Here is a 14328-nt window from a genome sequence, read left to right on the forward strand (position 1 = left end):
TCTCCTTTCTGCATTTATTTAAGGAATGATTATTTGAGGAAAGAATGATGGAAATGAGAAGTGATTTACCTTGTTACATGTGTCATTCCTGTCAACTGTCAGCCAGGCAAGACTATAAGAGGGGGTTTATTTCCCCCCCCCCCACCCCCACCCCACCCCCCAGTCAATATTTCATAGCATGGAAGATTCACTTACATCTTTAATTTCACAGCAATGTTAAATACAAAACCCACCAAAAGCCTTTCTAGGATAAAAGCCTGCATCCTTGTAATTTCTGTGTCTCCTGTGACATTCAATTTCCTTTGAAACCCTTAGATGCGTTGTTGTAGGTTAGAAAGATGAGTGAGGCAGTGTCATTAACAAAGTTTTTAAATATCCTCTGTTATAAAATTTTAATTAATTCCTAATCAAGATGTAGCTTTTAAAGCAAGTACATGTATCACCCACACAATGAAACAACCCTCACTAATGTAGTAAATATCATGGGTTACAATATAGATAAATTACTTAGAGACAGCCCAAAATTTAGTTATGTTTACATAGCATGTTATTTTGAAAAAACACTCATAAGTGGGAATATGTGTGATATACAAAATCATGATGACTTGTGATAAACAAAAATCTGTTGTACTACCAAGTTTTGAATAAAAATCCACACACTTCATTACACAAGTGATAAAATACTTTAGTTTATAAGTTACATGGAACTGTATCTGGATGTTTAATATTGCACTAATTTCCCTGAACACCAATGGTCAAGATAAAAGGTGCTTTTATTCTTAAGAATGAATAGGCTGTTTATCACAGCTTCTTTGAAAAAACACAATGCTGTAATTCTGTCTTGTCCCATTTTACCTGTGTTTTGAAACACACGTGAATCTCAGGAATCTTTGAAAATTAAAATCCCAGGGAACCTGGTCTTCTACTATTCTGTAAATAAAAGTCTTGCTGAAGCATGCTTTCAAAATACATGTTTTGTGAACTAATTAAAATTAGATAGGCAAGGTTTCATCTTTCCTGTTCTGTTCATGCTGTGTCCTTAATTTTGCTTAAAGGTACATTCTTTTAAGCTTTCATTTTACCAGGAGATAAATTCTCATGACCTAGTTTACCTTGAAAAGCCTTTTAAAAAATTTGTAAATTTCCATGTTTTATTTAGAAGTCACCAAGGCTCTGTCCTGTAACTTCATTTACTCTGATCATGGAAGCTTATATTAGAACTGTGAAGAAGGAAAAAAAAATATTTTTAAGGTCTTGTTATACTAAAATACCTGGTATCTTTGTGCTATGTGGGGAAATTATTGCTTTTACTTTTCTAGTTCATAAATAGAAGTCACAAGTCCCAAATGTGATACCTCTGCTTCTGCTGTCCATTATTGTTGAAATACAGACAGTGCTATTGCAAACTTTTAGATATTTTGTCTACCTTCTTGTTTGTTTCATTGTATAAATAAAAAAAATTAATATTCCCATGTCTAACACAAGAGGTCATACTCATCACATAGCTTGCTAGAAAACTGATAAACCAGGTTTTCACTTTAGTCTCATTGTGCAGACTGGGATATTTTGTAACAATTTCGAAGTATAAACTAAGAATTGTGGAGAGTTTGCATTTTCAGAAATAAACCTTCCCTTCTGTGGCATGATTAATGAGAAAGAACAGAAATTAGCTATTTGTTCTATCTTCCACTGCTAAACAATTTTGAAGTTCATTTTCTAGTGTATTTGTTTTCTGAAAAAAAAAATCTATTCATCATGGGAACTTAATTGTTACATTCTTTCATACCTCACATTATTTAGTGTGGCCGCTCAGAACTGCTCAATTATCCTGTGGTAACAGTGAACACCTATGAAAGAAACAATATCTGTTTGGGGTAAAGCTTTGGGGTTTTTCCTACAGTTTCATTATATACTGGGTGGAACTGCTCTTACTGATTGTCATAAGGCCGGTATCTGCTGTGACAAAAAGGGAGAATTTACACGAGTATGTTTACATGCATGTGCATGCATGCCTTAATATAAACGAAGAGAGAAACAGTTGCTGCAGATCTCACTTGATAATTATGATTAATGGAGATATTAAAAAACCAGATTTTTTTTCCCCTTACCTCGCTAATTGCAAGAACAAGATAAATACTGCTGAGCAGTATTGAGCTAAACTGTATTAACTACAGGACTGGAAACACTACAAACACAAGAAAAATTAGATTTTTTGGAGTATAAAAACCACTGTAAAATATTTGAAGTGACATGTATCGACTGGTCATTTGAAAAGCTCACACAGCAACATGCAATAAAGATACAACACCTACAGACTACAATAAAAGATTTTAAAAAGCTACTTCAGCTGTTACCCTATTGCCCCTAGTCCTGTTGCCAAACTCCAGTTAAAATAACTGCGAATTCTGCACTTATAATAAGGTCAAATATGTAGAAAGACAGTAAATAAAAGGAAACAAAACAGAGGGAAAAAAAAGCCTAGGAAATTACATTCTCAAAGCATATTCTCCACAACACCTAGAGGTTTTAAGAAAGCAGCAAAGGAAAAAGCCTTGTCCTTTTTCAACAAACAGGCATTGCAGATCTCAGTATTACACTGAAAGGTGTCATTCAGTGAAGGCAGAGTCACATTAATAAAAACAGAGGTAACACCAGGGTGATCTAGGTTAATATAACATCATTCAAGGATATCTATACAGCAATAAAAATGCTTTTGAGGCCATACAAAATGACTGCAGTATAGCTGCTGAGATGATGGGCATGTAAACTAACTGTATGAACCATGTGTGTAAATTACCTTTTCCATACCATGTAGGAGGTCTTTCACGCACCACACCCCTCTAACATTCACCCCAGCAATGTCTGGTGTCATGTAATCATATACCCTAAGTGGAATACCACCTCTGTAACTATGTTTATATCAAAGACCTTTTGATAATGTTCCACATTAATGGGACAAGGAAAATAGTATGACTCCGTACGGATTTATGTATTAGGAGGATGAATGCTTTGCTGTTTCTATTTTTAATTTCATACAATTAGACTCATTTTCTGCACTTCTGCTTCTCAGCAACACCACCAATGGAAATGCAAGTCCACTCCAGTTTAAAACCTTCTTTTGTAATTTGGGATATGTAGGATGTGGCACATAAGGACACTGGATTGACAACAGCTCTAAAACAGTAAAGAAAGTTTTCAAGACGGAGGATGTCCTCATTCATACAGATGTAGCTTAAGGAATATCTAGAATTGTTTTATGCCCTTCCTCAAGTTAAGGGGCATTAAGGGATGGGGGTTAATTTTTTTTTACCAACAACAATTTTTATTTTTATTATATATATTGAAAATACTGACTGTAGTCCAAAAAAAAAAAGCCCAAAAAACAAAAAACTTGTAAAAGTATTTCTTCACTTAATTGACTTTCCATCTTTTCTGGATTTTTAATAGTACTTGAAGGTCACACAAACCTAATTACTTCTTTTCTTTCCTCTGCTTTTTTTTCATTTTCAAGGGATGCTGCCAACTTTAAAGAATTTCATAGCTAGCTAAATGCATCAACATTAATACTGTTTTAGCCAGCTGATACAGGTGCTCAGCAGGTGACTTTTAAATTATGTTTAATCAGACTGCCTTTTATTATTCTCACAAATTGTTGCAGTTTTGTAACAGAACTCAGATAACTCAGTACAATTACTGAAATGCTAACTTAATGCAGATTTTTTTTCTATTTCAGCCTGTACAAGAGCACAGAGTGACTTTTAGCATGTATGGGATTATCAAGTGTAAGAGTTTACTTTTAACTGCAGAATGTAGTTTTTGTAGCATTTTGACCTGTCAAATCCAGTGAGACAGCACTTACACCAAAATATAAGATTATTCCTTGCAGAGGTGGATGTTAGCCATGCTTTTTCTTTCTGTAAAATATGTCATCTGTGATTCATGTAGCAATTTGTTCTAAATAATTACATTTGCCCATGTTTTAAAAATAAGATTGTTGGGTGTTTTTTCCGTAGGTACTTTATCATCAGTGTTCCATTTAACTTTAAGAACAGAATTGCTATAGATTTGCATTTTCTTTGTTCAATTTGGAAAGTTCCTTCAAGGTTACTTAATAAAACAGGTTCCCTTATTAGGCTGTAAAATGTGAAAGATGGACATTGCTTTTATCAGGTGTGTATGAGTGCTTTCAAATCTTTAATGGTAGGTTCTTCTAAACGGTAGCCCTCACAATTCAAAACACATATAAAATGTAAAATGCTTGTGTTTATTAAGAGATTTTTTATTTGTTTCTGCATTCGTGATACCCTGAAAGACTGCAATTTCCGCAGCACATTCAAATCTCTTGTCACAGAAGTCTGTTTGTTTAGTGCTGTCATCATCACACCTAAAGTTTTATGGATGTGCTTATAATACACACAGATATCAATGTATGTTATGGTCCTGCTCACAGAAATTATCTCTTTAACAAGTCTGGAAAGCTTATGCATTTTCAGAACAAATGGAAGACGGGAAAAGGTGAAAGCAAATGTTCAATTTTATGTTACCTGCAGTTACACTTCCTACTCAGTATACACTGGGTTGTATTTATGTGCTTGTTTTCCTAATTTATTAAATGGCTGGTTCGAGAAATGAGTTTGGGAAGAGCATCTCCTTCCTTCTTAGTTAGCTATGTCTACAGTGCTTTATTTTCTCCCCTCTTTTACCTTTCACATTACCCCTCCTCACCCTTCCTGCTGCAGAGGAAACAGGACACTCTACATTACTTGAAAGCACTTCTGAGGTGGAATAAGACAGGGAAGCATTTATTAAAGTAGGGAATTTCTCAAACAGCCTCTGCTTCAAGCTGGTTCTGGCTGGATAAGCTGTACAACTAAACAACTGTTTGAAGTGATATACCAGAACTTGATGGGAAGTTTTACAAAATTTGCATCCCCTGACGTATAATTCTTCTCACTTCTCTACTTTACCCCTCAGTACAATATTACTCAACCAAAAGTTGTTTTTGAGGAAAAGACTAGAAAGTATTAGTCATCAAAACTAATTTTAAAGTGAAAGGGCTTAATACATTTGTGCTGCTTTCAGCTGGGGAAGAGTTAATTTTCTTCACAGTGGCTATGTTTTGGACCTGTGCTGAAAACAGGGTTGATAATAGCGACATGTTTTTGTTATTGCTTAGCAGGGCTTACACAGAGCCAAGATCTCTTCTGCTGTTTGTATTTCCACACTGGTGAGGAAGTTGGGAATGCATGAGAGGTTGGGAGGAGACACAGCTGGGACAGGTGACCCCAACTGACCAAAGGGATTTCCAGACTATGTGACATCATGGTCAGGACATAAAGGTGGGAGGAAGAAAGAGAAAGGGGGAACATTTGAAGTGATGGCATTTGTCTTTCCAAGCAAACACTACTCATGATGGGGCCCTGCTCTCCTGGAGATGGCTGAACACCCTGCCTGCCCATGGGAAGTGGTGAATTAATTCCTTGTCTTGCTTCATGTGAGTGTGTGGCTTTTGTTTTCTCTATTAAACTGTCTATATCTTAACTCATGAGTATTCTGGCTTTTTACCCTTCCCAATCTCTTCGTGATCTCACTGATGGAGGACTGAGCAAGCAGCTGCCTGGGCCTTGTTGGCTGGCTGGGGTTAAACCATGACAACTTTTCACATGAAATCCTAATCTATTCAGAAAATAGAATTTCTATAGAATTACAATTAATTGCTTCCACATTAAGGTATATTGCAACCCAATATATGAGATTAGTAGCTATTGTATTAGCAAAGTGACATTTAAAAATATGTATAACACAGTAGACTACTTTAAAGAGTTTGGATAACCAGATGATTTCTCAACAGAAAAACTACTTTTAAAAAATAATTATTCTTTAATTAAAAAATTATTATTATTCACACGTTCAAAATGTATTCTATATTAGAGTAGTCTGATGCAAATATGCAAAATATATAGACAGTGTGATTTCTTCACCCTGACTAGTATTTTAAATTCTTTGTCTTTTCAGACGATCAAAACCAAGATCAAAGTGGAAAAGATCTTCCTGTTTTAATCATGAAATATCTGCTGTTACTGCTACAAAGTATGACCTGAAAGTTCTTAGAAAATTTTACTAATATTGAAACCTTATCAATGTTCAGGCTGCTCTGAATAAAACTAGCTTTTTTCTTTCTCAAAGACGCATTTCAGCTAGTGTAGAAAGCCTTTCATAGTAGGAATCCATTTTCGCCTTTGAGATTGTTACTGCAGAAGGATCAAGGCACATAGGTGAAAGACCTTCCTGTACTATCTCAGGAAACAGCAGTGCAAGTGACAGTGTTGAGAGCAACAAGTCACTGAAGTGTTACACACTCCCTCACAATGAAAAGTCTTTTCAAGAATGGAATTCCAGTATTCAGCATGTCCTCTGACTGGTAGAGTGGCAAAATCTACGTGCACCTCCATGTACCTTCTCTCTAGGCCCTTGGTCCCCACTCTGGAGTTTGGGGATGTGGATTCCAGGGTTCAGCAAGCCAGTGTGCAGAGCTTCAGCTAGTCAGAAGTGTGAACATAGGTCAGGGACATGATCACAAACCCAACACTTAAGCAATGGTTCTATTCAGAGCTCTCTTCAGATATGGTGGGAGCATAATATTTTCCTTTAAATACAATCAACCATTGTGTTCACCTCTTCAATCTAAGGTATATGTATCTGGGTGTTCTTTGCTTAAACACAGCAAGGAAGTAGTTATTTTCTTTTCTGCCAGCCTGGATGAACACCATCTCAGAAAGCAGGTCCTAAAAATCAAGTTGTATTGTAACTGAGGGAAGAAACAGCCAATCTCCTCCCCTTACAATTGTCTACTTATGACATTTGAGATGATTCATCGGGTCACTGAGCAGGAAAGTACACAAGTCATGTATCTAGACAAAAAATAGTCACTCTCATCGGAATAGGAACAGGACTCCACCCTCACCTCCCCCCCACAGGGAGGTGCCAGGAGACTTTTTATCAGGACGCTCTCCAAAGCAGTATGAATATACTCATCAAATGGCAGCAATATCTAGTGCTGTCCCCTTTGGAGGAGCCAAAGGAACCAGCTGGTCATTTCCAGACTTTCTCATGATCAGGCTTCTACATCTGCTTCAGTGCAGTATCAACATTTGAATGCTCAGGGATGCGCACAACTCTTTGACCCCCAGATCCTAAAGCTACTTTTAGAGTTGCCCTGAAATGTTGAGGCTTGTATAGTATTTCTGACAATCTCTGGGAGTTTAATCTGACATTCAAAGATTGCTTATGCTTTAAAACATGCCAGCCTGTAGTCACCTGTAGCAACCTGTAGTCACTGCTATTCTTGCATGTTAAATTCAGCATGTCATCTCTCCTAGGTATGATAGGTATGTGGGAAAAGGGGGATTCACTACAAACTAATGCCATCAAATTCATTTGTCATTCAGCTAATATACATATGTCAGTTTAGATGAGTTTTTGCATTGCTGCCCTTCTCATGCACAAACTACATAACTGACAGGACAGTTTTTCTAAGAGGTGGAGCTGCTATATTGCTGCTAATTTAAAATAATTAATTTTAAGTCTCTGTATGCATTCTTCACTTACTCTGAAGAGTCACTTCAGCTTTGGCAATTTTTTTTTAACTTCACCAGGATTTTTATGAATTGTGATTTATGAGCATATTTTGCATAACAGAAAAATGAAAAACAACTTTATATTTTACTCAAATATCCATGAAGTTTATTTGCAAAATGAAATGTGGCATTAGTGAAAAAAACCCATATTATATAAAGTTTGTCTATGTTTAACCACAAAAATAAATCAATAAAGCCCATCTCTGTTTCTCAAACAATCAGCTGTAAGCAGCGCTTCCATATCATCCCCTTTTCATGTACCCTTCTGTGCATTAGGGGATTAGAACAGAAGGTTTTGCATGAGGGTGTTAAATTTAATGTTGAACAGGAAAATCACAGAATGCATTCAGGCCTTTGAGGTCTGGCAGCTAAGACTTGCAGGTGAACATTGTCTTTTCTGCTTCTATCCAATGCACAAAAATACTAAAAAGGCTGGCACAAGAATGTCTCTGCTCAGACCAGTTTGTGCTGCCTTGTGGGGCTGGATCTCCCAAAAAAATGCAGAAGTTTACAAAGTCCTGGTTGGCTTAGTCTAGCAGAAGGAATAAGAAAGAGACTAATGGCACTTACTATGAAAATATGTGTTAACCTATTTTCTTTTATTTGTGACCACAAAACCTTTTTCGGTTTCTAGTTTCATCAGGGATTAAAAAGATTTCCTAAACCTATTTTGATGTGAACATAAATTGCCTAATTACTCTGTGGAAAATAAACTATTCAGTTTTACTCCTAGTCTAGTGCAACTGTTTTGAGTGTAATGCTTTCATTTCTACAGGCAAGTATTTGCACAGATCAAATGTATATGCCAGCTAACATTTGCTTATGTCTTTTTACAGAAGTGTCTCTTTGCACAACTAAGCATTTATTTTGTAGATGTAGTCCAAAGGCTTACTTTTCAAAACGGTCCTAGAAGACAGTGGCAAATGTAATTGCAGATTCTAGGTGAGGATGATAGATCTACAGCAAGTGAAATACAGGAGGCACGAGGAGGCATCAATAAAAAGACATACAATTATAGGTGTCATTTTCTAATGAAATATAGTGATTTACATTTGCAGAGGGGTGACTGCTTTTGATAGGCACAAACTCTGCCAATATGTTTGTATCTACATATGTACTTATGTAATAACAGAACTGTGGTCAGGCTGGGAAGGTGGGCACTAAAGCACTGGAAGTGATAGCACAGTCACACACTGGAGGGAAGAGGGTAATTTCTGTTTATTATGATGAAAAGTGTGAACTTGCATGAAAATGCCTTCTAGTATGCTCATAAACAATTTCCTTGTAAGCAGGTAAAAGCCATTCAAGTAGAACTGTGTTGCCTACTGGTCTCTGATCTGTGGTGTGAAACTGACTCATGGCAGCAGAGCTAGAAATAAAAACAAGACAGCAGTCACTGTGAAGGAATAGTGGAACTATACAGATGAACTGTGTGAGGTGGAAAGAATGGTAATGAGGGATAAAAAAAGCTGCAATTCCTAAACAGATGTGACAGCAGATGTTAAAAAAAAATATCTGAGACACAGGGTTTGAAAAGTGTGGTTTAAAGAAGAAGGGGTGATGTTTTGGCCTGAAATACAATATGTACACAAAAAGAAAAAATTGTCTCAGTTTGTCAGTGTCACCGTATCTGAATTTCTTAAAATGCAAGAATGCCTGTAATTAAATGCCAGTTTTCAATTCTGGGAACACATTTTATCTATGTAGAATACAAATACCCTCTTAGCCTAACTCCTGAGCCGTGAAAACTGGCGTGCTGTTGTAAAGTACTTGCTCTTTTAAGAATAGTCCTACTACTGAAAATACCTTGCCATTTTTACAAGTTTGATCTAGGTCCTCAGCAGATGATGGAGATGGTTGACATGTCCTTCTCAGCTACAGAAAGCAAATAAGGCCTGTGAGCACCAGGACTGCCTCTCTTTGTAGTCTGTGAGGAGAAGGCAGCGTCTAGACCCCAAGTTCAGGAGAGTATCCTATCTCTGATAGAAGCTAATCAGACTTTTGGTACATGGATGGTGCTCAGGACTTGGCAGTAGATAAGGGGACAATCCATTCTCCTTGCTAGGGCACATGTTCAGCCTGACTTTAAATGCTGTGGGTGACAGAAGCCTGGTGATTGGTGTGCCTGGATCAGTCAATGTGGAGCAAGCAAGCAGCTCTGCTTCTGTCAGGAGCCCCTTTCCAGTGCATCTCCTGTATGCAGCAGCCTGACAGGGTGTGCAGACCTGTCTGGTCTCAGATGTACCCTGTAGCATTTTTGGCAGTGATTGCAATGAGATTATATGTTGCATCCCTCTTCCAAGGTCTCTTATTTGAAACACTAGTTATAAATCTAAATTGATACCCATCTGCCTTCTAACCTCTCTGACTTTAGAGATCAGACTCCCCAAGATAATAATTTTTAAAGGTTCACATTTTAGGAAAAAAAAAACCCAATCCCCTTATAAATTTTGGAAAATCTTCTAATATTTCATTTAGTTGCTGCTAACTTTTCTGATAAGAGGAAGAAGACACAAAAGGTCTAATTCCTTTTGTACTAGTTGCATTTTATTTTTAGGATCCTTTATTTTAAAAAAACTGCTGTTTTATAACGTTGTGTTTTACAAGAGAAACCCACTCAATAAAGTTAAGAAGTGAGAAGTCCATGTAGTTTTTTCTTTCAAAAGTATTTTCAATACATGTCCAACGGAAATTAACCATTTCTTAGTCACACTTAGAAGTGAAACACTGTCCTTGAGAAGGACTATACAGGACAGCATTTCAGAGCACAGCACTTACTGATGTGTCTTCAAAGTTATTAAGCTATTCTTGTTATTCTTCATCCTATTATTTTTGTATACATCTTTATCTGTGACAGCATACTGAAGCTGTTCACTGAGTAACCCACAGTGATGTCTAATATTCCCACCTCAGGTGGTTTTGTAAAAGAGCATTAAAAATTCTTCATTTAATGCTACATTGATGCAGTAGTTTCCTAAGGTTCTTAGTTTTATATAATTTGTTGAAACCAAGCTTATCTCCAAAGTCCAAGCAAAGAACACAGGATTAGTAATGATGAGCTCATTCTTAACATCCTGTATCCTGTTAAGGCATGAGCAAAGATTAACCCAGTTTACTTTTCAGGAGGCTTGTGAATGTTCATGTTTTTAAAAAGTACTTGTCACAGAGCACAGTGGTCAAGGGGACAGATTTAGTTCTGTTATATCTGTGAAGAATATGACTCAAGTACTCTGCAAGTTATGTCAAACTCTTGGAGGTGGTGTGACAGATCTTTTGGAATTTCTTGACTGATATATTTTGCCGAACTGACAATTATATCACATGCTTAGCAATTCTAAAAATGAAGTCGATTACTATTGTGTTACCAGATTTGGTATTCTTTCTTATTTCTAGTACAAGAGTTTATTTTTCAATACAAAGTAGAAGAGTATTCCAGCCTGAAGAAAATACTGACACAGTGTCAACACGAGTTCAGGTGATTCCCCTTAGTGTAAAGACTTTTTTCTAAAATAATACCAATAAGATACATTAAAAGTAAACTATTGGAATTAGGCTAATTCAGGAAGAAAAGTAAATACATGAAAACAGTCGTTTAATAATTAAATCGGGTGCCCTGGAAAACTGGAGACTACTTTCTCAGTAACAATACCACAGTGCACACAAATAAACCATGTAGATGAGAAGAACTTTCAAGGAGAAATATGAAGAACTCTGCACAATATTACTGAGTTTGTCCAGCTGCTGTACTACTCTTGTATTTCTGTGTAAAGAGATTGCATAAATTTATTTATTGTGTGAACATGTTAATGAATGAAACAGGCAAGGAGATTCAAAGCATAAAATTATGTCTACTTCTTATAGGAAGAAAATCCTTAGTTTTGGTTTGTATAGTTGCCGGACACAATATAGCTTTCTAGGAATGTCCAGGAACAGAATTACCTGATAACAATTTTGTGTAATTCTAGAAATTTCTTATGCTAAAGTTATCCCTTTAAATCTATTTTACTAAAGAGAGTCCTACTCATTTTGACAAACTAAAGAATATGAAGGAATGAGATCACTGATGAACCTCAGAATATGAAGGAGTGAGATCACAAGATGAAAAACAACAATAGGCATTTAACTCTAAATAAGCAGTTAATAAATAAACATGAATTAACTGTTTGCATTTTTTCCATGGCTCCTGCATGTAGGAATAATATTTATTGCAATAGCATTTCCAGTTGATCATGGAGGTAAAGATACATATTTTACCGTAATATAAGTAAAACTTTATTATTTGTCTAGTAGAATATCAGCATTTTTATAACTTGATAAAAAATCCTATTTTTGTCTTAGTTTTCTCTGAATCCTTGCATGCCTGAAATATCTCAAGAGTGAAGTGTTTAAAGGGTGATTTTTAGCCACTAAATTGCCCATCTCCTCTAGGTTTTTTTCAGTGAGCCAAAGGAGCACTAATGTGTGACCAAACTGGGATAAAGATGCAATAATAATTCAGATACTTGAGAAATTATAAAAGATGAGTGAAGCACACAAAACTACTGGCAAAAGAAGGAACTATTAAAAAAGAATCAAAAATAGGGTTAATTTGCAATCTTATCTTTGTAAATGTATTTTTTAAATTTTAGAATTTAATTTGAAAAGGTGCTCATTTAAGGTAGTCAAGTATTACATATCCTAGAACACCTTTCTCATTTCAGGCTTTGCCTCTTTTGAATAACTGCTCAGTAGCTTGCATAGTGTAAATTTCTGCTTCCAGAAAATTTCCTAGTAGATGGATTTCTTAATCATGGTTTGCACTGTCTCTCACCTTAGTATATCTTGACAATAATTTCATAAAACTATGAAATCTATTATTCTAGGCCATAAGTGATACTTAAAATTGTTAACCAGTGAAACTCCTCGTTTGTGAATACAGACCTTGCTCCACAGAGGTCCTCTGTGACCTGAATTAGAGGTTCAAAAGCTGTGCACCACATCAGCAGTAGTTGTAAATGCTGTATTTCTCAGCACAATAAGTGTTCTTGGGTATCTAGCTACTAATATAATAGGGACCCTTTGCCTGCTGATTACAACTTGAAACTTTACCTAACACACTTGAAGAGTTAATCACCTAACTGTAAAATAAAAAGCAACACCTGAGCCTAAGCTAGCCAGCAGGCAGCTGTTTTGTGAGGGATGATGGCACTTCAGGGAAGTGAGATACTACCACACAGTAACCAGGATAGATCCCACATCCAAGCTGTTTCCTGGGGCACAGGATTCATTACCACTCCCTGCAAAAATGGAGAGATGAAAAAAGAACAAACCAGATGCAGGAATGCCTGTGCAATGTTTAACCTGCTCAGTGCATGCCCAAGTTGAAGAACAAATAGGGCAATATCTCCTTCTGCTTGATGAGTTTTAATGTGCATCTCCTGGTTCTATGCTTTAGCCACTACCCTAAAGGGTTTTCTGAAATAAAACACTCAATTGAATGGACTTTAAACACTCATTAGTACAGGGATTGGAATCCAGGTTTCCAAGTCCCAGATGACTTCCTCAGCCATTAGTCTGAAGAGCTTTGCAGTGGCTATTTAATTATTCTGTTCCACAGTAAGAGTAATTGAAAAAAACCTTACCCTGTATTCTGGCAATTAGTGATTCTGCTCAGCGGGATTTAAATTTTTCTCACACAGAAGAGGTCTACAGCATGATCTCTCACATGCTAGGGGACACTTCTATCTCCTAAGATTATTAAATAAGTGAGTTTGTGGAAACAGGTAGTCGCACCTCTGTTTTGAAGAGAACAGTGAGAGAAGATGACAAATTATATAGCAAGTTGCAAAAATGTCCAGTTGAGTTGGCCATGATGGTGAGACAGAGGTAGAAAAAATGCTTAAAAACAGTTTTAGGCAGATACAGACATGAGCTGGGTACTAAGCTGATCATTATATGTAAGATTTTAGTCCTGGGCATTCCCAAAACAAATGACATGAGAATTTAGCTACTAGAAGGGAAAACATCTATATAGTCAAGCAGTAGATATAATAAAGACCTCAAAGCCGTGAGTCCTGATCTTACATCTTTCACCTAGTACTCCAAAAAGAAGAAAAAGATGGATAGTTTAAATACCTATCCTATATTGGTTTTGCAGTAAAAGAGGATCTAGTAAAAGGAAATCAAGGGGAAAAATATCAGCCAGTGTTTATAAATGCATCTCAAGATGAAGTAGCTGCATTGCTAACTGCAGAATATATAACCTTTTTCTAATGACTACATCAATACCAGACAGCTGGCAAATGCCTAATACAGTGTGAAGTTTCCTGGGAAGATAAGTGACACTACAGACCAGTAAATTTGATGCTAGAACTGAAAAAATGAGTAAGAACTATATTAAAAGATAATAGTAACACATATTTAGATTGATATGAGTTTGGGAAAGATTCAAATCTTTTCTTCTTCCCCGCAGCAGATGTCTTGCTAAAAATTCAGTGGATTTCCTTGATGAAGTTAACACAATGGTGTTAACAAGGGACAATGATTTAATATGCTTGGATTTTCAAAACCGGTAGAGGACTCTGAAATAAAGTTGTCTTTTCAGTAATGTCTTGGGATGATTACTAATTTTTACACAATCATAAAGTTTTCCTTTAATGTTAAAATAGACTTCCATGTGGCAAGAGCACAAAACTTAAATTTACTTAATCAT

At 36.2% G+C, this 14328-nt stretch overlaps 2 long non-coding RNA genes across 3 annotated transcripts in view; both read left to right on the forward strand.

Moving 5' to 3' along the window:
* LOC115490947 (uncharacterized) overlaps nucleotides 1–14328 on the forward strand; it is a 65315-nt gene that overhangs the window by 698 nt on the left and 50289 nt on the right. The gene's annotated exons all lie outside the window — the stretch shown is intronic.
* On the forward strand, nucleotides 3–8363 carry LOC140681840 (uncharacterized). Its single transcript, XR_012053017.1, has 2 exons — nucleotides 3–5494; nucleotides 6016–8363. It is a non-coding gene; the product is annotated as an uncharacterized lncRNA (long non-coding RNA).

This window comes from Taeniopygia guttata, chromosome Z (assembly GCF_048771995.1).
Source record: "Taeniopygia guttata chromosome Z, bTaeGut7.mat, whole genome shotgun sequence".
Lineage (NCBI taxonomy): Eukaryota > Metazoa > Chordata > Aves > Passeriformes > Estrildidae > Taeniopygia > Taeniopygia guttata.